At 45.5% G+C, this 25,559-nt stretch overlaps 1 protein-coding gene across 2 annotated transcripts in view; it reads right to left on the reverse strand.

Annotated features, from left to right (window-relative positions):
• Positions 1-14,615, reverse strand: part of MAP3K12 (mitogen-activated protein kinase kinase kinase 12) — a 291,349-nt gene extending 276,734 nt beyond the window's left edge. Inside the window, exon 1 of one of the 2 annotated variants that reach the window (XM_069230972.1) lies at positions 14,377-14,615. The gene's annotated coding sequence lies outside the window, so the exon portion shown is untranslated. The remainder of the gene's footprint in view (positions 1-14,376) is intronic. The other variant, XM_069230970.1, reaches the window with a different exon arrangement.
• Positions 14,616-25,559: the final 10,944 nt, after the last annotated feature.

The raw sequence follows: 25,559 nt of genomic DNA on the forward strand, positions 1-25,559 counted from the left end.
TTCTCATAAAGCAGAGATGCAAAGGAAACCAGAGGGTCTCAGCAAAGCACAAACACACACAAGCAACCGTACTGTCTCCCCCGTACAGGCCAAATAAACACACGGAGCCAGTGTGCCTCATACATACATGAGAAATACACAGAGAACAACAGTCTCAAGCTAACACAGAAAACCTCACACTGAAAACGGAGTCTCATTCTCACACAGCAGACACAAATGGGACAGCCGGAGGTCTCATTCTCACAGAGCACACTCACGCATCACACCACGGGCGGCTCGTTTTTGCACACCAGACACACAAAGGATAGCAAAGGGTTTCATTATCACAGAATAGACACACAAGGCAACTGAGTACCTCAATCTCAGATGCACCCAATACCAGAGAGTCACAGAATACACAAATACGACAGAGGATCTCATATTTCTCATACAGCAGATGAACACAATAACACACACACACGATACCAGTGGCTTTCATTCTCATTAAGCCAACAAACATATGACAACAGAGGGATCCATTTTCACAGAGCCAGCACTTGTAGGATAGCAGGAGGTCCGATTCTATTCAACCGAGACACACAGGAACCCAGACGGTCTCACTGTCATAGAGCAGACAAACAGGCACCAGAGGGACGTATTCTCAGACAGCAGACACACAGGAAAACGGGTCTCATTCCCACACAGCGCACACACACAGGACAACAAAGAACACACACATGAAAACAGGTCTCATTCTCACACAGTAGACGCGCACAGAACACAGGGTCTCATTCTTACACAGCAAACACACACAGGACACCAGAGAAAATTCATTCCTATAAAGCAGACAAACAGGATAATAGAGGACCTCATTCTCACGCTGCAGACACGCACAGGACACAGGGCGTCCTATTCTCACAAAGCAGACAGACACAGGACACCAGTGGATCTCATTCTGACAGAGGAGACACATACAGGACACCAGAGTGTCTCATTCTCACACATCACACACAGGACACCGGAGTGTCTCATTCACACACATCACACACACACACACAGGACACCGGAGTGTCTCATTCCCACACATCACACACACACAGGACAGCGGAGTGTCTCATTCACACAAAGCAGACACACACAGGACACCGGAGTGTCTCATTATCACACATCACACACACACAGGACACCGGAGTGTCTCATTCACACACAGCAGACACACAGAGGACGCCGGAGTGTCTCATTCTCACACAGCAGGACAACAGAAGGTCTAATTCTTTCAGAGCAAACACGTCTAGGACAGCAGAAGGACTTCATTCTCACAAAACAGACCCACACAGGACAACAGAAGAATTAATTCTCACACAACAGGCACACAAGATACTAGAGGGACTTCATTGAGTAGACACTACAACTTTCATACCGCAGTTATGTTATGAGTATGTATGATGTGCACCTTCAACCGAGAGGGTGTCCTGGTGCTGTATAGCTGTGATTCTCATCACACCCAGGGCGGGCAGTGGGGCTATTCGAAGAGCCAGGTCTTCAGCTTCCTGCAGAACTCCAAAAGTGAGGCGGTGGCTCTGATATGTAGTTGTAGGTCGTTGCATGCTTCAGGGGCAATGTAGGAAAAGGCCTGACCCCAGAGCTGCTTCTGCAAAAGGCTTTGGATGTGTGTAATTAGGAGTCCAATCAAGCGGGAGGTCTGGATGGTTTGCAAAAGGAGATGTGACTGTTCAAGTAGGCAGGGACAATGTTGTGTAGTGTTTTCTGATGGGGAATTTTTTGATAAGTTTCTCTAGAGCTTTGGCCAGGTATGGAGGAGGGACATTGGTCTATAATTAACGAATGTAGATGAGTCTGCTGAGGGCTTTTCCTAGGCAGTGGGAGGATGTGGTGTGTTTTCATCTGTCTGGTAAAGTTGATTAAGAGATGAAGGCATTGAGGATAGGTGTGAGTTCTTGGCGGATGGGGTGAAGGCACAGGGGCCCAGGGGTCCATTGAGGCTTCAGTATGGGTAGACTTCATGGTGGTAGTGGTCTCGTCCGAGGTGATAACCAGCTATGAGGTCACTGTTGTTTCTTTGGTCAAAAAGGGATCTGAACTGCGAGGTCTATGGAGTCTGGTTGATGGTCAAAGTTGTATTTGGAGGTTATCTTGCTGCAGAAGAATTTGAAAAGCTTGTCGCCGAGCTCCAGTGAGGGCTGATACTATTAGAGATGGCTTCTGGTGAGGGGAAGTCTTTCACAATGGAGAATGCTGTTGGTGCATGTGTCAATGCGGTTTGTAAGTGCATTGTGCCTAGTGTTCAGGATCTGTTGGTGGTAGGATCTCAGGGTGAATTTGAAGGTGTTTTTGTCTTTGATGTCTTGGCTCATCATCCATTTGGGCTTTAGTTCTTTGCAGTGGAACTTTGTCATCCTGGGTTCCTCAGTGTACCAGCTGGCTTGATGATAGAATATTGTGGCTTTGATGCATTTGAGGGGACGGAAAGGTGTCAGTGGGAATTCAGTTTTTGAAATTTTTTATGGATTCCAGCAGGCTCCTGGGGTGTTCAGGCCAGTGTGTGGAGAGAGCCGTGGTCCAGTTCTCCTCAGGAATGTTGCTCTAGTTCCGACAGACAGGTCCAGTGGTGGATGATTTGTGGTGGCGCGGGACTGCTGAACCTGATGAAGGCGTGGTCTGTCCAGGTAATTGGTGTGGCCTTGTCAACTGATGTTGAAGCAGGTGAAGATCAGGTCCAGATTCAATGGCAGGTGTGGGTCTACTCACATGTTGAATGAGGTTGAGGTGTCCAAATACAGCCATTGAGTTTGGGTTGGCGCAGTCTTCCAAGTGGAAGTTTGGTTCCCCGAGGAGGAGGATGATGATGCCGGGGTCAAGGATGAGGTCCGTGATGGTGCTAGGGACTTTGGTGCATGGTCCTGGCAGTCTGTAGGCAGTTCTGCTTAGGGTGAAGTTGGCTGTGATATGAAGTATGAATGGGAGGCGTTCCATGTAGCTGGTGGATGAATCCATGGAGGTGGTGCAGTTGCGTGAGGGTGAGTAGGGTATAGAATGCTACTGATGCAAAACAGGCAAGTGGAGCATGAGGGAGGGTGCATGACGAACTTGCAGGAGGCACAGTAGAACACTCTTTTAGCATTGTGAGGTGTGGTGCAGCAGCTGGCAAGTGGTGGCCAGGGTTAGGAGCGCAGAAGGTCATGCCACAGTAGTCATGGGTAGGGGGAGGGCACAAACGGGGTGCCATTGGCTTGCATCAGTGTTGTGTCTGCCATCAAGTAGGTCTTGGGAGGAAGAAGGAGAGAAGTGGATGTGGCTGGGAGATGCCGTGGACGGCAGGAAGGTGAAGGTGGAAAACGAAGTATGGCACACGAGGGGAAAGGAAGAAGGGAAGGAGTGGGAGAAATGATAAAAAGGAGGAGAGTAAGAAGAGAGAGACAATGGAAGAAATGGAAACAAACAAAAGGCTAAAAAAGTATTACAAATAGAAACTATTAGGACGAAACAATCTGAAAGAGAAAGGTGTCACAAATGGAAAGAAGAAGGAAGGGAAGGTGACACAAAATAGAAACAGGCAAAAACACAAATAGTGGCAGAAATAAAAGCAAGCAAAAAGAGAGAGAGAGAAGTGCAAAAAGGTAGACACGCTATAATGAGAGCGCGTACGGTGGTGAGAGAGATTACATAACATGAAAGTGAAGGGGAAAGAGCACAGATATGAGCAAGAGTGAGGGCGCAAACAGGCAGAAAGGGGTGAGAATAAAACAGGAAAGTAGTGATAAACAAGGCAAAAAGCAGTGGCAAAGCAATGACATGAGGCCAGAAGCAGTGGCAACAGGCAAAATCAGACAACAGGCAAAAAGGAAAGGACTAACCTGAGTGAAAAAGGAGCCGGTTGGAGAGAGAAAGAGGGCACGAGAGAGCAGCAGCGAAAGAGCAAGGCGGGAGCCTTGGGCACACTGCAGCCGGGCCTAAAAGGGCCTTGCCTGGCAGAGGTCCAAGCATAAGTAAGTCCTATAGTAGCTAGGAGGTAGAGCTTACTCAGTGGTTTGGCAATAACTCTTTGTGATGACAATTTTACGTTACTTTTCTAATATAATCAGATTTTGTTGCATAATTTCACATTATTTTGACTTTCTTGTACACTATGCCTTGGTAAATATGCATTTCAGAATACTACCTACATGGGTCACCTCTTTTTTCCTGCATCATTGTCTCTCATTTGCCACTTCAACCAATGACATCCAGATTCGGATATGTGTTCTATGAGGGTCAAGTAGGATATTATTGGGGGCCAGTGAATTTCTAGGACCAAACTTCTTCAGAATATTGAACTGAGCCAGGAAGTGTGCTATTCAAAACCAGACATATTGGCTTTGCCATGTCAGGATACTATTTCAATTTCCTATGACATATGGAAATCCCGGCATGCAGAAATGCGGTTGCATGCTTTAACACATGAAAGCCAGACTTGTTGGCTTGGACCGGGCTTGTTTAAAAAGGATGTCGGCTCCCTTTAGCCGAGGCAGAGGGCAGAGGGGGCGATGCCGCCTTTTTGTGAGCTGTGTGGAGTGGTGGGAGAGCTGTAGCAAGGAAAGTTCTTTATCTCAAGCTGTCTGAATCAGGCCAGGGTCCTGGCTGTTAAAACACATAGTTGTAAATGTGCTAAACCTGGAGATTAGGATGGCTAAGGGTTGCCAGTGACACATATGCGTCTGTGATCGATGCTTATCTCCCACTCTTATCCGAACACAAAAATACATTATCTCTCTGCACCTTTAAAAAAAACATACACAGCACATTTTATTTACTCAGTAGTGGCTGCACTTTTTAAACTTGATAATTATGGTTGCTACCAATTTGTTTAAATATTATCACGTCAAGTAATTTCTAAGCTTAATTATCCCTTCTCCTGTGGAAAAGACTCATGTTATTTACTGTCGTGACAGCGCCTTCTAAATATCCTTCTCGATTCTCTGTGTGTAATAATGCACATTGTTTTCCATTCCTTGTTAACTCTCGTGCAGTCGGAGGGTGACTTCAAAGCGCTACAAATTCATGTGCGCTGTACGCAGGATGCCACTTTCAGTGCATAAAATAACAAGCATTTGCAATGCAATGGGTCTCGTGTTTGCTCGAGTTAGTGCTGTTAACGTTGTAAATTCCTAACTGGACTTTTCTTGCCACATAAATTGAAAATGAACGTAAGCAAGCCAATTCAAAGTGCCACAGTCCCCATGAGCGTGAGCACAAAGGAGAGACAGGAAAAGACGCTCGCTCGCAGTCAAACGTATCTAGAAATGTGAAATTATCCATGTAACAGGGTCGATGGCCAAGGCTGTAACAAAACTGCACTAAGGAGGGACAAACTTAAAGCATTTACCAATGATAAATGATTTTTGAAAGGCAATCCCATGAACGAGTGATAGTGATGGGCGTGCGGTGGGCACAGATATATTACAACACGCCAGCGCACTTGTGCGCTCGATCTAAAAACAAGAGACGGTTACCGTTAACAGATGGCATGTACGGAGCATAAGCTGACAGCACAGTTCACTGACTCTTCTGGTACAATGTGTAAGTGATTTAAATATTCATCACTAACATCTTCAATAACCTGCTGGTCCCAAATACGAATCCCGGCGAGATCGACTCCACTTTCATCCTACCAAGGTTATTCATAGCACTCCATACAAACTAAATACTCTTTCCAAATGAGCTGAAGTAGAAGGATAGTTTACCGAGCACCTGGGCATAGATGAGGAAGGGTCTGTGATGTAACAAAGTTGAGCTTATGACAGATCTTGCATATTTTTTGTAGTTGGTGCCAGACAGTGGTGACAACAGAAGTGATTACAATAGTACAGTCAAATCTTGCTGATTTTGCCAATATGGTACTCCTGTGGTGGATTGGATCTTAAAGGACTAAAGTCAGAAGGTAAAATCTTTGACCAGGAATTTCGACCAGGACAAACTTGGTCAGTATATTGGACCAGCGATCCCTCACAATCACTATTAAATTGCGTCAAGTTTCTTTTTTACTATGAACATTTACTATTATTGACACACTTGGCTTCTTGGAGCTGTTTTTACATAAACATTTAAAAAATTGTAATTCCGGTTTCTCTTATTCGATTTTTTTCATTTTGGTGTTGTTTTGTTTATTAAATTATACTCTATTTTTTAATTTGGTTTCATAATTTTTATTGTTTTGCAATTCGACTTTATAACTTTTTAAACTACTTTACACATTATCTTTGCTGACACATCCGGGATTAGAATCAGTGACCCTCAGATTAAACACATCCTACAATACCTGTAGTTGCTCCTGGCTGTCTGTGGCACATGGGAGAGAGGTGACCAGTGTCTGAAGCTTGACAGAGACTTGAGGCAGAGAGGGCAGAACCTTTTTGGTACAAACATTCAAAAATTTGCAAGTTGCATCTAGATCTTCCACTCTCTCCCAGCCCAGTATATCTATTAAGCACTTTATATTCTGTATTATTCTGATGGTATCTACTGGGTCAGGAGACGTCTTGTGGCAGTGGGGGCTCAACAAGGCACTACAACTAGCAGGTTTCTCAAGCTCCAGCAGCCACCCAACAGAAATGTTTTTTTACAGAGGTCTCAGCAGATAAAAATTCTGCAGCAGGGCAAACACTTAAAACCATGACGCCTGCAGAACTCCCTTTCCCCATACGTATACAGACTAAGAGAACCAAGTCCACTGGATCTTACAGTTCAGTGCCTGCAGCAACAAAGTAGATCTTTTGCGTTCAACTCAGTATTTTCTCTAACACTCATTTCTCCGCTATGCCTCTCCCAGGCCCACCCAAATTCTGTTACTGCTGTTCACCTCTACATCTCCTTGTGGGAGACGGCTTGATAAATTCACCACCCATTCTCTGAGGAAGGACCGGTATATGGTACTCCTGAGCCTCCCGAGTGGCCTCCTCTTAAGACCCCATGCCCTACAGACACATTCTTGCATAAGTACTGCACAGTATTTATTTACTTGAATTAACTAAACACATTGAGCATTTTCCAGGTCTCCCTCCACTTCAAGCTACGCAGACAGATGCGACAGTGGAGCGCTGTACAGAATCAAAAGCAGATATATAATCAGAAAGTGAAACTAGGTAGAGAGGGGCGGGGTGCTAGATTCTGACTGCAGAACTATATTGTCACTATGTCATGATGCAGCATTCTTTAAAAAGGTGCATCTTTAGCTCTTTCCTAAGTTGAAGAAAGGTAGCCGACGTCCTGATGGACACAGAAATGTTCCGGATTCTGGGTGCGCAAAGGAGAAGGTATGTTGTCAGTTTTTTTCTCCCTTACACTATCTAAAACATATAAAGCACTCCTCATTCAAAATATCTTTCATTAGGTAGCACCAAAAAAAACGGTGCTTTTTGACACATTACTGGGACCTTTAGAGACTATTTGAATCCCTTTTTGGGATGTATATATAAATTGAGAAGACACTAAAAGACCCCCGGGGCCTTCCTCTCTGCTGTGTTCCTATCTACAGTATGAGAGAAGAGTCCACAGAACACAGTCTTCAGCTTCAGGCCAAACTCTGGGGATGACTTCCTTTCACCGGAGCCCTGCTCAGCCCATCGCAATCCCCCTAAACACAAAGCAGCAGTGAAACACAGGATGGCCTTGAACAGAAGCTGCGTGGTAGCCAGGTCTGTGTGGTCCTCTAACATGGGGCTGCTGAGCAGCGGCCCAACTCAATTTTAGCAAAAATGACATAGGTTCAGGTAAGAGATGCCCACATTCCCCCCTCCCCCACACACACTAATTAAGGGCTGTTACATATTTCAGATGCCATTGCTCATCATGTCAAAGATGATGTTATATCACTGTTTAGCCATCCAATTTTGGGGGGCTCTTTGAAGTACTGCCTCACACTCTTTTAAAGTAAGGTCATGTGGGTGGGTGCCAGGGCTGTAGGTCAAACAGTGGCCCGGATCTCCAGTAGCGAGGAGAAGAGCAAGTTTCCTTCTCATTTGAAGCCCAGTAAACAACAAGTGTCAGGGGAGCACAAATGATCCATGGACTTGAGAAGGCCGCAACCCAAGACCACACAAGTCCCACATTGACCCTACATTTTAATTTTGTTCATGAGAAGATATCGTCTAGGGAAGCACTCTTTTAGCTATTAGGAGGCTTCCCTAGAAGCCCGGATTAATGCTACAAATACAGTTGTGATAAATTCACAATCTGTTATGGTGAAAATGTTAGACCAATCAATTTTTGACACATTTCTTGTATAGGATTCTCATAAGGTGGGTGCAGGGTTTCAGTATGAACCATCGAGATCATTCGAACATCTCATGAGGCATTTGGGAGGTTACCAGCTTGCTCTCTAGATAATGGCGAGTTTTTACATTCAAAATCCATTGCCTAGTGTACAAATGCCTATGCCAACAGACTCCCACCTACATGAGTACAAACATTACCAATCGGGTTGCAACTCGCGATCTTGACGTGAACATCAGATCAGGTTAGTGATTCCCAAATGCAATCTTGTCTCATGTGCAGGTTGCTATGAAACAAGTTGTTGCCTTACTTGTTTGGCAAATATTTTAGACCAGGGCTGAGAGACCCTTTCTGAGCTGTAGCCACCATATCAAATCTGTCACTCACTCCTAGTGTGATAAGTGTTTTGCATGTAATCCTTTCAATCAGAGGCTATTTCATCTTGTGCAACGCTGCATGTACCCATGTGCTCTCCACTCCAGGTAGGTCTGCGTCTGTCTTTACATTTTATCTAAATCTGTGAGACCTCCTAAAAATTGCTTATCAAAGAGAAAACGGATTATGAGGTAGGAAAAGTTTCATTCAGTGGTTCACTGCAAAAAGTGGACTATAAATTCATCTTTTGCAGACACAAACTCTAAAACTGAGACTGTCAAGATCACAACGAGAAATATCTCCCTACATATATGTCCACCATATGTTATTAGAAGATCCGGCCAAACTCCCCAAGCACAAATATTAGGACTTGGTTCATTTTCTTTTCTACTTCCAGCCCAAAGTTATTTGGGGTACAGGTCTAAATTTCTGTATGGAGATATTTATGTTAGATTAAGATTTTGATAGAATATGTTTTGTGGTCTATGGTTTGCAAAAGACCTTTTTGCAGTAGTTGTTTTCACATGCTACCGTAGTCAGCACCAAAACTCTGACGCTGGGCTGTAGCAGCTAGCGATCTACAGGTTATGAGAAAAAATGCCGACAAGTCCAACGTAGCCCTCCAGCTTTCTACGGACACTAGACTGAGGACGGTTAGTTTGAGTAATAGTAATTCTCGTCATGTGTTATTTTTAAAAAATGCACGTGATGTACTCAAACTTTTCTCAGTCTTGCAGGATTTTTTTCACCCCTACTTTCTCTCTGTCACTGTTTGACTTTGTCACCCGCCTTCCTTCTCACTATTGATCTGGACTAAAGACTCATAATACAAATAGGGCTAAAAAATAAGCCCCATTCCCACCCAATTTCAGTAATGATAATCTGCAGAGGCAATGGCGCGTCATTTAGGGGTGGACGAACTACCTTAAAATTCCTTAGACTTAGAGAATGACCAAGTGACGTGTCGTGAAAGCGCCAAGGGGAGCTTGAACTTCAGCAGTGCGCTAGATAACGTCCAAGCCATTGTCATTTTTGCCTCCGCGCTCGGCTACAGGAGGCTTGAGTGAGTCTCGGCACAGACGAGTGTAGGATTAACTATTGTAGGATTCAGTCATATCTCAGCCTGTGAATATCCGAGCTGTAAGGGGAAGGCATTAAAAACCAACCGGTTTTAATCTGAATCCTTGTCCAGGGCTAGGGACAGCGAGGGGGTGGGGCCAGGATGACTGACGTCCTCAAGCAGACTCAGAGAGGACCAGCCACGGAGGGTGGGAGGAGGGAAGGGTGATGTCTTCTCCATCCTTCAAGGTTATTGATCAACATGGCAAGCCCTGGATAGGAGTCCAGCTGGTCTCCCCCACGTCCCACGGCACCCGACCGCCATCGACCTAATCCAGGCTGGGCTGGCACTGACTCACCAGGCCTGATCCGCTGCTCCTGATCCAATCAAGCATTAACGGGGGCGGGGTGGGGGCGTCAGCGAGCCTTTGTGCGTCCGGGAGTTCTACTGTGTGTACATGTGCGTCTATGAGGCCCAGTGTGTGCGCTTCAGTTTGCATCGGTGTGTGTTTTAATGTGAACGTGCGCATCTGTGTTTTGATGTGCAACTGTCAGTGTTTCAACGTCAAAGTGCTGTTTCAACGTGCACGTGTGTGGCCCAATGTTTCAATGTACATATGTGGGTATTTGTGGGCATCGTTGTATATATAAATGGGTGTTCATCTGTCCATTTCAACCTGGAACTGAGTGTTTTAAAGTGCAACTGTGTTTCAAAATACTGTTGTAGCACTGTGAGTGATTCAATGTGAAACTGATACTTTAAAGTGAATCTGTGTTCACTAGTGTGAGTTTGTGTGCATGTGTTCTTTCTGCACCTGTGTGTGTACGTCAATGGTCATATGGGTGTCAATATGTTTATATGTATCTATGCATTCCTGTCTCAATTTGCAAACGGGTACTGTGTAGATACACTAATGTGTAGCTATGCGTGAGTTTTAATGCACATGTAAGTCAGTGCACACTTGCTATATATCAATGCTTCAGTCTGCGAACCTGTGTATGTGTGAAAGTGCACGTGTGTATGTGTGTGTGAGAGAGTGGGATTCCAGGTGTACACGTGTACATCTGTGCATGTGCATAGGGTGTTTTGTGTCTCAGTATGCACCCGTGTGTACCTTAGTATGCCTCTGGGAAGGTGTATGCTCAATATCTTGGCATTACAACCTATGACAATCTCAACGTAGACACACCCGCACATAACCAACATGGCAGCTAATACTGCTTAACTCAATCAGAAGACCTGAAACCGACAGCACAGGCATTAATTGTACCATGATCACGAGTAGTATAGGGTTAGCCATTCTCTAAGGACTACATGCAATTACGGTAGGCCCTTTCAGAGCACTCCTCAATACACAAGATCAATGTGGGAGATCAGTAACAGACACATGAAACCATAGGCACCGGATACCAATCTTGATCAATCTTAAATGGCTCCCACCCCAGGAAGGTGCACAATTAGAAAAGTTTCCATCACCTTTAAAGCACTGGAATTGGAAGTTGTTGCTTTACTGTAATAATTTATTAAAGTTGAGTTCTGATGCCACAAAGCCTGGTGACCGAGTCAGCAGCCAAGAGGAATGGCAAGACACAGGACACATTTACCGCAAATGTTTAAACAGCAAAAACGAAACTTGTTTTTTCCTTCTTCTGCTCTGTTTTTCCAGATGATCAGTAATCAGCAAAAAAAGAGTCATTTATAGCAATCTTTATTGTTTGCTGGCTTTAAGTAATTATAGGAAAGATGTATTTCTACACAATCTGAGAAACAGTGTATTTTTTATTTTAATCTGACTTGTACTAAACTGATTATAGTATATTTCTGCAACAAATACATAACTGCTTTTTGATGTGTTTAATTTCACACTACAGATTGCACTTGTATTATGCATGGCTGTGAACACCCTATCTCTTCCATAACGGATCAACACACCAAGGATTTAAGTTAATTGTTGTGAGGGTGATGGTTTGATCATACATTATGAGGAATAAAGTACCCACTGACATACATTCAGCCTTTCTCTTCTACATGTCACAAATCTCCTTGGTGACTTTCAATAGCCTTATAATGTATGACAAGGGGTACTCTATCCCACATATTCATATCACGCTAGGCTCAGTCATACCAACATATATACCTACTTCACAATTCCCTCTGTGATGTAATTATGTAGTATCATCATCATTTTGTAAGTCAGGCTATCCCAGACTACCCCTCCTCACTTCTCTATAAAGTGCTCTAACACTTATTTGGATAATACCCACGCTATCGAAAAAATATATATACTTATATATCTATGTGCCTCAAAATGCCGATGTGTATAAATGTGCAACTGTGCACACTAATGCTGATCTGTGTGTCACTGCATTTTTGTGTCTCTGCACACACCTCTGTGTGCATCTCTGTATGTGTCTCAGTTATTGGTGGGTGAGCTACTCGAAAACTCGAGCCAGGCTGAAGCCTGAAGCCTAGCTCAGCTCGAGGTCCTGTTGAAACTTCAAGCCCATAGCGAGCTGAGCTTTCATGTGGCTTCTGCCTGCCTCCCTTTAGCCAGGATGTTGCTTTATGGTCAGAGCTATATCGAGTCCTTGTGTCAACTCAACATTCTGTGATTCTGGGCAAATCACTTAATCTCCCCATACCTATAAGCAATGCATGTGACCTTGTGTAAATTAACTGGTGCTCATGTAAAGCGCTCCAATAACCTTCGAGTTGAGTGTGCACTATATTTTGAATAGTGCACTGAGGTAAAAACAAAGCCTTGGCATAAGAAAAGAAAAACAGATGCCCACTTATTGGCTGACCTGTAAAAAGTAACACCATAAAACCATCGCACCTTCCCTGCTTAAATTGTATTATCAGGCAAATGGTTTATCGCATTCAAAGTTTTTTCTTCATTATCACGTATGAAAGCAGTTTCAAATATGTGAGTTCAGACTACCATTGCGGAAAAAGAACACTTTTAATAAGTACTTCTCAGTGCAGCATTATAGTATGCCCTATTGCTGACAAAGTTTCTGTTAAAGAAATACACTTTTCTAAATTTCAAAGAGACATTATCAAATTTTACATCAAGTGTGTTGTATGACTTACATAGCAAATATTTTCAGGACTCGGCTAAGATCCGAGCTGGACCCTTGGCTTGGCTCTGCCCCGGCCCCCTGTTTATTTGTTGACTCTCCCTCCTCTAGCCTCGGCGTGGGCACACGTGGATCGCTGAATGCACGCGCGTCGACGTGCATGCGCTTCATCGCGTCTTGTGCGTGCCCTACTGTGGGACACACAAGGAGAAGCTGCCTTGTTTGGAAGACAAGGTACACCTCCCTCTAAGAACTCGTGCTCTACAGCATGCAGTCGTGTTAAAGACCCCAACTTTCGTTTTACAAATACATTTAAACGCCCCCTACACAGGAGAAAAGCAGTCGACCCTGTAGTATATTAAAAGAGACACTGAAAAATGCCCCATTCGGGCCCTGTATTCAAGTCCTCTACTTTTCATGCAAAAACACTGATCGTTTTCTGAACAATGAGTGTAAAAATGTTAGGATCTATGGCGTTCCTGCTTATACTTCATATGCTTTCCTAAATCTTGCAACCCCCAGGAGTGTTTGCTTTATCCATGATGTGTTATGTTACGGAGCAGCCGCCACGTACGCCAGCTGCAGTCGGGATTCTTTGTAAATGTGTGGGTGGGGGGCACTCTACGCACGTTTTAGTGCACATGTTCAAGACGCGTCCTTAATTGTAGAGCCCCCGGCCCAGTCACTAGCAAGACCATCCCTCAGAGGAGCTGCCCCTCACGCTGCGTGCAGTATCCGGCCCTTCACCAACCCTCACCGTCTGCCAGCGCCCCAACACAACCTTCCTCCTTCACTCGAGAGGGGACGTTGGTGGGAAGGCAGGTGCTGACCGACCCCGCACATGCGCACCTTCAGCTTCAATGTTTAGGTCAAAGCAGGGCATTGAGGAGGCACGGCACCTGGTACAGCTTGGAACTCCACTCCTGTCCCATCACCCTGCCCCACGGCAAGTGGGTATTACAGGCCATCTCTGCCCCCCCCCCCCCCCCCCCTAACATCCAGGACCATGGCAGATGGGCTGCATAGACAATCTCGGGCTCCTAATACCCTGTACCACGGCAGGTGGGCAGCACAGATCACCTATACTGTGGGCATGACTGCAACCCCTTGCACCCCGACCACGGCAGATAGACACCACAGAACACCACTGCCCCACCGCAGCCTCAGCCATAGCAGGCAGCAGCAATCACAGAGCATCTCTTACCCCTGGATCCAACACCCCCTCCAAGAAGGGCCAAAGACATGTCAGGCGGTGACCACAGGCCTCCCTATTCTCCATCTTCAACACAGATCACGGAGATACCACCTCCAGCCATGGCGGGCAGGGACCACAGAGCATTTCTTAGCAGCCCGCCATGTCATGAAGAAAATACACAGCATCTCATCGCCCTCACTCACACATAACTGTCAAGCAGGAATCACGGGACATTTCTCAAAACCTCCCTCTCCACATACCTGCTCCCTCTGAACCTCCAGACCTCTGTCGGACCGGATTCTACCCCCCCCCCCCCCACGGTGGATCCTGAGTCCTCAGTCATGGAAGGCAGCAATCACAGAGCATCACTTAGCGTTCACCCATCTTCTTCAGTCGCATTTCCCTGCAGCACCACTCACCTCAGGGTCTCTCAGCCATCCATCCGCCTGGTGCACAATGGAGCTGGCTCTGGGGGGGCTCCCGCTCAGCCGACGGCCCCCGGTGATGAGGAGGATGGCCCTTCTGTCCTTTCTCCGCTGTCCCCAGCTGGCTAATTACAGGCGCTGGGAAATTGACAAGGGGGAGGAGAAGGGGACGAGGCCGAGTGCGCATGCCTGGCCCTTTAAACCCGTGTTAAGCACTGCCCCTTTAAACAAGTGCAAGAGAGCCCTCCCTAACGTCCCTCACGTTTGCCTCCTCTTCTTGGCATGATGGTCTTTGATGGGAGCAGCGGCTAGTTCTGTCGCTCTGCGATATTCTTAATGTATTAATGCTATGCCTGGTGTTGTCTTAGCTCCTAGTAGGACTGAGTAGGGATTCGCAGGCAGCCTGCCCTCCCGCTGTCCCCGCCCACAGCCTCCCCCGGGGCGGCTCCTTAGGGACAGGCACGCCCTGGCGTGCGGGCCAGAGACAGGAGGATGAGGACAACGTAGCCGACCGAGCATCCCATTAAAGATACGGCCGACACTGCATCCCTTTAAAGGTACACACAGCCCGCTAGCCTCTTTGAGGGTTCAACGGGAGCCAGACCTGCATCTATTAAAGGGACAGTCGCCACTGTAACCCCTTCCCTTTAAAGGCGCAGCCAGACCTTCATCCTTCTAAAGACGCATGCTGGAGGGAGCCCTATTTATTTTCCAAACCTTTTAAAGCCTTTTATCCCTTTGAAGACTCAGCAAGCCCTGCGTGCTCTTAATAGCAAAGGCGCCAGGTAGCCCTGCAACACTCTAAGGCCCGCATGGCACTACATCCTCTTAAAACCACAGAACCCCCAAGATCATACTAATAGCACAGATAACCCTGCATCCATTTTAATGGCACAGCCAGTCCTGCTTTCTCTCAACGACAGATGCAGGAGGCAGCCCTGAGTATTCATAGAGGCCTGCATCTGATTAAAGACACAGCCAGCCCTGCATTCTCTTATTGGTAGCCCTGAGACAATCTAAGACGTATACAGCACTGCATCCTCTTAAAACACATACAGTCAAACGTCATACTCAAGGTACAGTAATGTACAGTAGTAACTAGGCCATCCCAATCCTAGAAGCACAGTTACCACTGCACCCGCTGCAAACAGGAACAGCCTCGCACCCCCTGAAGGGCAAAGATTGCACTGAATCTTGTTAGACAGGGATCTTCTTAAACATAGAACAGCCTCAAGTTCTAGTCCCTCTTTAAGGTACAATCTGCCCTGCATCTTCTCAGAGACAGATGCAGAAGATGGCCCTGCATTATCTTAAAGGCACATCCATCCCTAGCTCCGCTATAAGGTACAGATAACCATAAATCATATTAAAGTCACAGGCAACGCAGCACCCCGTTAAGGCACAGTGTAAAACATCTTTTTCTAATTTATAGTATATACTTTATTGTTTTTTCCATTACCACATGCAGCAAAAGACATTTGTTATAAATTATTGTATTCACTACAAATGAGTAATACTTGTTAAGCACTTCAGGGCGGACTATTATCATCTTTGTTTGTTGACTGCAGCATGTATGTGTGAAATCGGATTTCGATCTAATAAAAATCCATGCTCAACACTAGTTTATTAAAACATCAAGGATTAATCACTCGTTGGTCTAATCTAGATAATTCACAATCCGATCTCGCTTTGAACTAGTTCAAAGACCGGGAACAACTTTTGAACGTGTTTTGATTTCATCTCCATGAAAAGATAACACCGGAAACAACTGAGTGTTTTTTTGTTGTTGTTTTTTTATTTTAACAAAAACGTTCCTTCCTAAAACTGGGATAGACAGACTAAGGAGGAGAAAAGATTGCAAAAAATGAACATAAAATAATTACATAGAAAATTTCAAGAAACATTACGGGCACAGTTGTTTGTAGCCACAATGTGAAAAGACACGGAGGGATTCTGGAATATAATATGGCACAGTACTGGCTGACATACGGCCGCCTCTGACCTTTGCGCTCCTTTCAACAAATGGTTTGCTCACATCAACAAACTGGACGGCTCTGGTGCCATTGACAAAATCATTCTTTCAACCTATGAAAATCAGGACTTTAAGATTAATATGAATTCTAATGATTATAAAAGTCAAATCCTCTATAGCAGCAGGTCCACATGGAATTACAGTCAAAATTCTGAAGTTGGAACCAGATTTCTGGAGTCAGAGTCTATTTACTTTACTCGAAAAAAAATCCATAATTCATGCTCTGTATAAAAAGGATGTAGCAGCGAATCTTTGAACTACTGTCTTATCTCACTCCTAGACACCAAAAGGAAGGTGGTCGGTAAGTTTCTGCTGAATAAAGTCTTCGATTGGGCGACTAACTCCAACTTTCTTCCATTTAACCATACCACATTTAGATTAGGTTGCTCTACCCTTGAAATAAAAAATTAATCCAATTATAAGAAAACATCTTTCTTTAAGATTGCTTCACTGTCTTTTCATCAGCATCAGATACTGTAAATCGCAGTAAACTCTGGACGAAATTGAGGACCTGGGGCATAAATGATACCTTGCTGCTCTTTCTGGTACGATTCCACGAAGATGCATGGTTCCAAAGAAGGTGGCCTGAGAACTCCCTTTCCCCTAGATGGACCACTTCCAACTGTCTCCAACAATGTTGCATTCTAGCACCTTTGTGTTATTTCTCCTGGTATAGCTGACTTGTCTTTACATCTTGACAATCCTGAGGGTCTAGCCCCAGTACTTGATCTGAAGCTAACTTCATATTCAGCATATGCTGATGATATCCCAATTCTTTCTTTAACCCCCTCTGGTTGGCCAAGTTAACTGCAGAAACATCACAACTACAACATGGCTAACAACTTAAACATGAATTTGGGGAAAGCAAGAGTTATCATGCGCAGAAGGCCAAAATTAACTAAAAATATAAAAACCGTAGGGAAAATCAACGGTAGTAGCATTGATTATGTAAGTAGCTATGACTATGGCCTGACTATGGATAACATCCTTGCATGACCTGATCATATTGCGAAGAAGAGACAGAATGCAAATATTATGGTAAATTTGCTCAAATGATTCAGTAACATATATGGAGGGAGAGCTATTGATCAAGTACAGAACATCATGTAGGGCAAACATATTACAGCACTTTTGTACCTCGGCCATCTTTAACCCTTTTTGCCTCAAGACTTTGCCCCCCAACCCCAGTGCTCAGCATTTTTTTGGTTATTTGGGGTAGTTCACGCTTAGGACTTCATAACATTATAAAAGCTATCCACGTCAAATTTGTGTCCTTTTTTTCAAACATCCTGGGCATTCTAATGATATACCCCTGCAGGGGTCAGAGAAAATAGGAAAAAAAATAACACAATTTTGAGTTTTTTGAAAAAAAAAACCCAGAAAAAGTGCCCCAGATAAAAGTATCTGTTTTTTTCTTCATAAAACTGAAAATGAGTAGGAAAAAGTGGGCATTGGTAACAACATTTTTATCTGTAACTTTTTGTCACAATGGCTGATTGACAAGAGCAATATGCCATTACGTCCAGTAGATCCTTTTGGTTGGGGGGATATATAGGGTTTTTAGGTTCTCTAAAAACCCAAGCTACCCAGAGCAAACACCTGAGCTACAGCACAAAAAGGCTTTTGATTAAGTACAGAGTAATAGACCAATTCTTTTAGCAAAACAGGCAGACTGAAAAATGGGTACCAAGGAAACGTATCTATTTCTGAAATGGACACAAGATATAGAGTTAGGAGCAATGGTTATTTCTTTATTTCTGAAACTGTAGGTATCCTACCAGTGTATGATTTGGAGGGTATTTTTCAAAATGTAACTTTCTTATACAGTGGCTTACATTTCAAAGGCACAAATACAGTGAAATCCAATTGGTAATAACAAATGTTCTACTAGTCTATGCTGCTACAAGTCTCTCGATAAACATGGTACCTTACTTGTGTGGGTAGGCCTGGCGCCTGTGAAAGGGAATAGCCCAAAATGAAATATGGATGCAGCACATTCTTCCAACAAAAACGGGCCCTCTTTTTTTCAATGTGGGTACCTCTAAATTTTGGAACCTAGCTCAGCCAGCACCTAGGGAAACCTATCCAACCTGTACATTTTTTAAACCTAGGGGTATGCAGGGTGGGCTGACTTGAGTGGCTCTCACCACATTTTTGTTTACTCAGAATCCTTTGAAAATGTCAAACATTGACAAGAAAAAACACATTTCCTCACATTTCTGTGATGGAAAGTTCTGGAATCTGCAGGGAGCCACAAATTTCCTTCCACCCGGCATTCCCCCTAGTCTTCTGATAAAAACAGTACCTCTCTTGTGTGGGTAGAAGTAGTGCCCGCAACAGACAGGACATGACCCAAAACGCAACATAGGCGTAGCTAATTCTCCAACAAAAACTGACACTCTTTTTCCGATGTGGGTAGCTCTAGATTTTGGACCACAGCTCAGCCAGCACCTAGAGAGACCTAGGCAACCTGTACATTTAAAAAACGAATTTGACACAAATGGCAACCCAGGATAGCATGACTTGCCTGGATGCCATTAGGTTTTATTTAACCACAAAGTCCTGCAAACCTCCAACGTTGCCTGAAATCATGCATTTTCATTCCACTTCTGTGAAGGAACCTTCCAGAATAGCAGGAAGCCAAAAAATTCCTACCACCAAGCACTGCCCCACTTGTGTCAATAAAAATACAGCCCTACTTGCGTGGTGGTGCTAGTGCAGTGGCAAGAACGGATCAAACCAAGGATAATGGGAGCCCTTGCATGGAGACTCCTACTAACCACATCTTTCCGCTTCTGCCTCCATCTGCACCCCGGGGGGGAATCGGGTTATGAACATTGTGAAAAAATGCCTGGGGGAAGGCAAAATCCCTTGACCAAGGGGCCGCTCACCAATCCCTAGTGTCTAGTGGTAGGTTCCTGCTTGGGGATCATCCTCCTGCGGCGATCCACAAGCAGGAATCCACTAGGGAGGGGAGATTCTCCCTTTCCTAAAGAAATTATACCTTTATTGTCTGCCTCGGTGCTCGGAGGGCTGAAATAGACCTGCGAGCATCGAGGCAGAGAACGTGAAATGAGTTGATCGGCTCATTTCATTTTTGTTTTCATTGAAATGACATCAGCATAAAAGAACCAGCTCCTGAGGTTGCTTCTTTGAGCAGGGAACCCCTATGGAGTGGGCCCCAGTGGGATTTTCTGTGTCGTGGGCAAGGATGGCTGGGAGTCGTCCTCCGAATGCAAGCACCGTGGCGGAGGGCAGCTGCTAGCTGTCCTCCGCACAGAAGGGGTTAACAAAAAGCAATTTACCAATTGAATAAAATATACATGTCTGAAATTAGAGCTGTGCATCTTGCTGTGTATTATATTGTGTATTTGCGTGACCTCACCATGTAATACACTCAGGATCCCATCTTGAGTTCATTCCGGCTGGTTTGTAAAGCCTCTAGGTCAACTCTGTGGCTTTGAGCAGCAAGGCTTAAACAAACAAACTAGTGTTAAGTATTTACATGCACCAAACAACAGAACAAGAAAGTAGCACAACACAAAAGAAATCCACCACCAATTTATAAAAATTGATGATATTTTTATGATTTTTTTTGTCAACAAGATGAGCAAAAACGTCCGTAGGGTTCCAGAGATACAGATTTTTAAGTAAAACATAAATGTCAGCTTTTTAGTCCAAAGTGCAAACATGCATTAGTAACAGCAAAGTTTGGAAAGTTTCTAAAAGTTTTGAAGAGTTGAGTTTCTCGATTCCAGAGTGAACTGGGTGGCCAATTAACAGGAAGAAGGTCGCGGAGGGGTGGAAATAATTAGTATTTGGACAGTTACCTGGTAACCAAAGCAGTCTCAAGTCAAGTGCTACACTTTATGCAAGGACTGCCATAGACTTCTATTGTGTGGTCCTGATGCAGAGGATACAGGATGCTGTAGAATAATCTGGGTGCTGTGTGGTCTAAAGACATCTTTCTGGGGTTAGTCCATGTAGGAGGCTGGCCTGGCTTATAGTGGGTACCTTGGGGTACTTACACCTTGTGCCAGGTCCAGTTGTCCCTTATTAGTAGATTAGTAGCGTTCTAGCAGCTTAGGCTGATAAAGGTAGCTATAGCAGAGCAGCTTAGCCCGAACTAGGAGACATGCAAAGCTACTACTATACCACTTATATCATATAGTACTATATCATAAGAAACACAATACTCAGAGTTACTAAAAATAAAGGTACTTTATTTTAGTGATAATATGCCAAAAGTATCTCAGAGGATATACTCCTGTAGGAGATAAGTAAAATACACAAAATATATACACAAACTAAAATCAGGTAAGTAAACAGTTAGAAAAGTAGTGCAAACACTGTAGAACACAATAGAATCCAATAGGGGCAATAGGCCTAGGGGCAACACAAACCATATACTCCAAAAGTGGAATGCGAACCACAAAGGGACCCCAGGCCTAGTGTAGTGTGTAGAGGGTCGCTGGGAGTGTAGGAAAACACCAAGGGTGTCCAAGATACCCCACCCCAAGACCCTGAAAAGTAGGAGTAAAGTTACCCTACTACTCCAGAAAGACAGTAAAGTCGAGATAGGGGGTTCTGCAAAGGCAACAACTGACTGCAAAGCACTGAAGACGGATTCCTGGACCTGATGACCTGCAAAGGAAGGGGGCCAAGTCCAAGAGTCACGCAAGTATACGGGGGGGGCAGGAACCCACTAAACCCCAGATGAAGGTACAAAAGGGCTGCCTCCGGGTGGAAGAAGCCAAAAATTCTGCAACAACGGAAGGTGCCAGGAACTGCTCCTTTGGTCAGAAGATGTCCCACGGTGCCTTGAGGATGCAGAGTTGTTTCCACGCAGAATGACCGCAAACAAGTCTTGCTAGCTGCAAGGGTCGCGGTTGAAGATTTTGGGTGCTGCCAGGACCCAGGAAGGACCAAGAGGTCACCCCTTGGAGGAGGAGACAGAGGAGGTGCTCAGCAACAGAGAGAGCCCACACAGAAGCAGACAGCACACGCAGAAGCAACTGAACAGGCGTTCAGAAGATCTGAGCATGGTGGTCTTCTCAGCACAACAAAAGAGGGTTCCACAAAGTCGGAGTCCAACTCAGCGAGTTGGGCATGCAGGACGGAGTGCTGGGGACCTGGGCTATGCCGTGCACAAAGGAAGTCTTGCAGAAGTGCACAGAAGACCTAGCAGCTGCAGTTCACACTGTACACAGGATTACTGTCTGGCGTGGGGAGGCAAGGACTTATCGCCACAAAATTTGGACAGAAGGGCCGCTGGACTGTCGGGACACTTGGATCCAGTTCCTGTGTTCCAGGGACCACGCTCGTCAAAATGAGAGGGGACCCAGAGGACCGCTGATGCAGAAGTTTAGTGCCTGCGTTAGCAGGGGGAAGATTCCGTCGACCCACAGGAGATTTCTTCTTGGCTTCCAGTGCAGGGTGAAGGCAGACAGCCCTCAGAGCATGTACTACCAGGAAACAGTCGAGAAAGCCGGCAGGATGAGGCGCTAGAATGTTGCTGGTAGTCTTCTTGCTACCTTGTTGCGGTTTTGGAGGCGTCCTGGAGCAGTCAGCGGTTGATCCTTGGCAGAAGTCGAAAAGAGAAGTGCAGAGAAACTATGGTGAGCTCTTGCATTCGTTATCTGACGAGAAACCCACAGGATAGACCCTAAATAGCCTTCAGAGGAGGATCAGCTACAGAGAGAGGTAAGCACCTATCAGGTGGGGTCTCTGATGTCACCTGCTGGCACTGGCCACTCAGAAGTCTCCATTGTACCCTCACACCTCTGCATTCAAGTTGGAAGAGGTCTGGGACTCACTAGAGGAGCTCTGGGCACCTCCCCTGGGGAGGTGCTGGTCAGGGGAGTGGCCACTCCCCTTTCCTTTTTCCAGTTTTGTGCCAAAGCAGGGCTGGGGGGATCCCTGAACCGTTGTGAACTGGCTTATGCAAGGAGGACACCATCTGCGCCCTTCAAAGCATTTCCAGAGGCCAGGAGAGGCTACTCCTCTCAGGCCGGCCCTTAACACCTATTTCCAAAGGGAGAGGGTGTAACACCCTCTCACAGAGGAAATCCATTGTTCTGCCTTCCTGTGACTGGGCTGCCCAGGCCCCAGGGGGAGCAGAAACCTGTCCGAGGGTTGGCAGCAGTGGTAGCTGCAGAGAAAACACCAGAGAGTTAGTTTGGCAGTACCCGTGCTCTATGCTGGAGCCCCGGGGATGCATGGAATTGTCCCCCCAATACCAGAATGGTTTCGGGGTGACAAGTCCATGATCCTAGACATGTTACATGGCCATGTTCGGAGTTAACACTGTGAAGCTACACATAGGTATTGACCTATATGTAGTTCACGCGTGTAATGGTGTCCCTGCACCCACAAAGTCTGGGGAAATTGCCCTGAACAATGTGGGGGGACCTTGGCTAGTGCCAGGGTGCTCTCACACTTAGTAACTTTGCACCTAACCTTCACTAAGTGAGGGTTAGACATATAGGTGACTTATAAGTTTCTTAAGTGCAGTGTAAAATGGCTGTGAAATAACGTGGACGTTATTTCACTCAGGATGCAGTGGCAGTCCTGTGTAAGAGTGGTCTGAGGTCCCTATGGGTGGCAAAAGAAATGCTGCAGCCCATAGGGATCTCCTGGAACCCCAATACCCTAGGTACCTAGGTACCATATACTAGGGAATTGTAAGGGTGGTCCAGTGTGCCAATCAGAATCGGTAAAATTAGTCACTAGCCTACAGTGACAATTTTAAAAGCAGAGAGAGCAATAACACTGAGGTTCTAGTTAGGAGAGCGAGAGTGATACAGTTAGGCACCACACAGGGAACACATACAGGGCACACTTTATGAGCACTGGGGTCCTGGCTAGCAGGATCCCAGTGACACAGGCAAAAACAAACATACATTTAAGTAAAAATGGGGGTTACATGCCAGGCAAGATGGTACTTTCCTACAGTCTATGGTTGAGGTGGGGCAGCTTTAGCCACAGGAGTCGATGATCCTTGAAGTCTTCTTTGGCCCAGCAGAAGTCCAGCTAAGTCTGGGCTACTGGTCTCTGGCCAAAGTAGGGCCTGTAGTTTCCTTTGGTTAGGGACGCTGGCAACTCTCTGGGTCCGAGAGACTGGTCGTCTTGGCTGCACGTCGATCGAAGTGGGTACTGACTAGTCAGAATGTGCTGCTTCAGCTTTTGTGGCCCAAGTGCTGAAACAGGAAGTCAGCCAAATGACTCGGAGTTCACAGTTTCTGTCTGGGGTTCTGGAGCGACTTTTCAATGAGCGAGGCACCACAGGCGCACTCCTGTCCGCTAGCTCAAAGAGCAGAAGGGGCAGTCCTACTGTTGATGCAGCCTCCCTTGCCTGATCCAGGGAGCAGCAAGGTAGTCCTTTCTCCATCATCTCTCCAATCCAGATCTGGGCCGAGGTTCTGGGTGTCAGGGGTGCCATATCTATGCCTCAAAAGTGCCCTTTGGGGATGAAGCAGTCACTAGCCCATGGTCCACAAAGCTCTATCCTGGCTTATGACAACTTCCAGCTATGTGTGGCATCTTAGCTATTCCTGAGTGCACTATTGTGTTCACTCCCAATATGTTGGTACCCCACTCTACCCTAGACGTGTGGCTACCTGTGGGCCACAACCCACAATAAAAACAGTTTGGCAACTGGTTTCCCCTCTCTGTTCTTGCAGCCAGACATTTCTACCTGAACACAGGAGCAGCCCCTCAAGATTGTGGTTGCCATTTGCCCATCCAAGGTGGCTTCTCCTATGAAGCTCACCTCCTGGGCCAACGCCCTGAGTGCCTTCCTGTGAAGAGGGGGTAACACTTACTTCAGCGTCAGGTGCCTGGGAACCGTGCACACTCCTCCCAAAGAGGGAATAAGGCTGTCTGGTAGCCAGCATTTGCAAATGGCCAACAGATTAACTTGACAACAGAGTGGCAACTTTCTCAAAGCTGTTTTTCCTTAAAAGTAACAACAAATACTACTTGGACATCACGTCAGATTTGATGCCACAATTCATTTGATACCTTAGAGTACCAATTTTCGTATGCACATAGTAAGAATGTGCTCATTAATGTATGGTTGCTGTTAGAAATGGGGTCTCTAGTTGGATGGGTGGCACCCTGTCCAAGTAGGGACCCTCACTCTAGTCAGGGTAAGGAAGCCACAAAGCTAAGATAACCCCTGCTCAACCCCGTGGTAGCTTGGTTCAAACAGTCACGCTTATCTCAGAGGCAATTTGTACACATACACACAGTAACACAGTGAAAACACCACAAAAGTACTCCACGCCAGTTTAGAAACATAGCTAATATTTATCTAAGTAAAACAAGAGCAAAATGACAAAAATTCAACATACACAAGTAAAGATGAATATTTTCAAAGATTAACTGTAATATAGCACTTAGAGACACAATAGCTCCAATTGGGGCTATCATGGCGTCTTGACAGAGTCGCTTCAAAAAGTCTGACACCACTCCTGAGAGAGCCTATGTACAGTACTTTGGAAAACAATGAGGAATGAAAATGTCACTTACCCAGTGTACATCTGTTCGTGGCATCAGTCGCAGTAGATTCGCATGTTTTGCAATAGCTCGCCATCTGGTGTTGGGCCGGAGTGTTACAAGTTGTTTTTTTTTCGAAGAAGTCTTTCGAGTCACGGGACCGAGTGACTCCTCCTTTTGTCTCCATTGCGCATGGGCGTCGACTCCATCTTCGATTGTTTTTCCCCGCAGAGGGTGAGGTAGGAGTTGAATTGTAGTAATAGTGCCCATGCAATGGAGTGACTAAGTATGCACCTATTTAAGGTTGAGATGATACATATATAAATAGTTGAAGGTAACTTCCAAACTGCTACAGGCTCCCGGGGAGGCGGGTGGGCACATGCGAATCTACTGCGACTGATGCCACGAACAGATGTACACTGGGTAAGTGACATTTTCAGTTCGATGGCATCTGTCGCTGTAGATACGCATGTTTTGCATAGACTAGTAAGCAGTTATCTCCCCAAAAGCGGTGGATCAGCCTGTAGGAGTGGAAGTAGTGTGAAATAATGTTCTTAATACGGCCTGACCTACTGTGGCTTGTTGTGAGGATAACACGTCTACACAGTAGTGCTTGGTGAATGTGTGAGGCGTAGACCATGTGGCT

This window comes from Pleurodeles waltl, chromosome 4_2 (assembly GCF_031143425.1).
Source record: "Pleurodeles waltl isolate 20211129_DDA chromosome 4_2, aPleWal1.hap1.20221129, whole genome shotgun sequence".
Lineage (NCBI taxonomy): Eukaryota > Metazoa > Chordata > Amphibia > Caudata > Salamandridae > Pleurodeles > Pleurodeles waltl.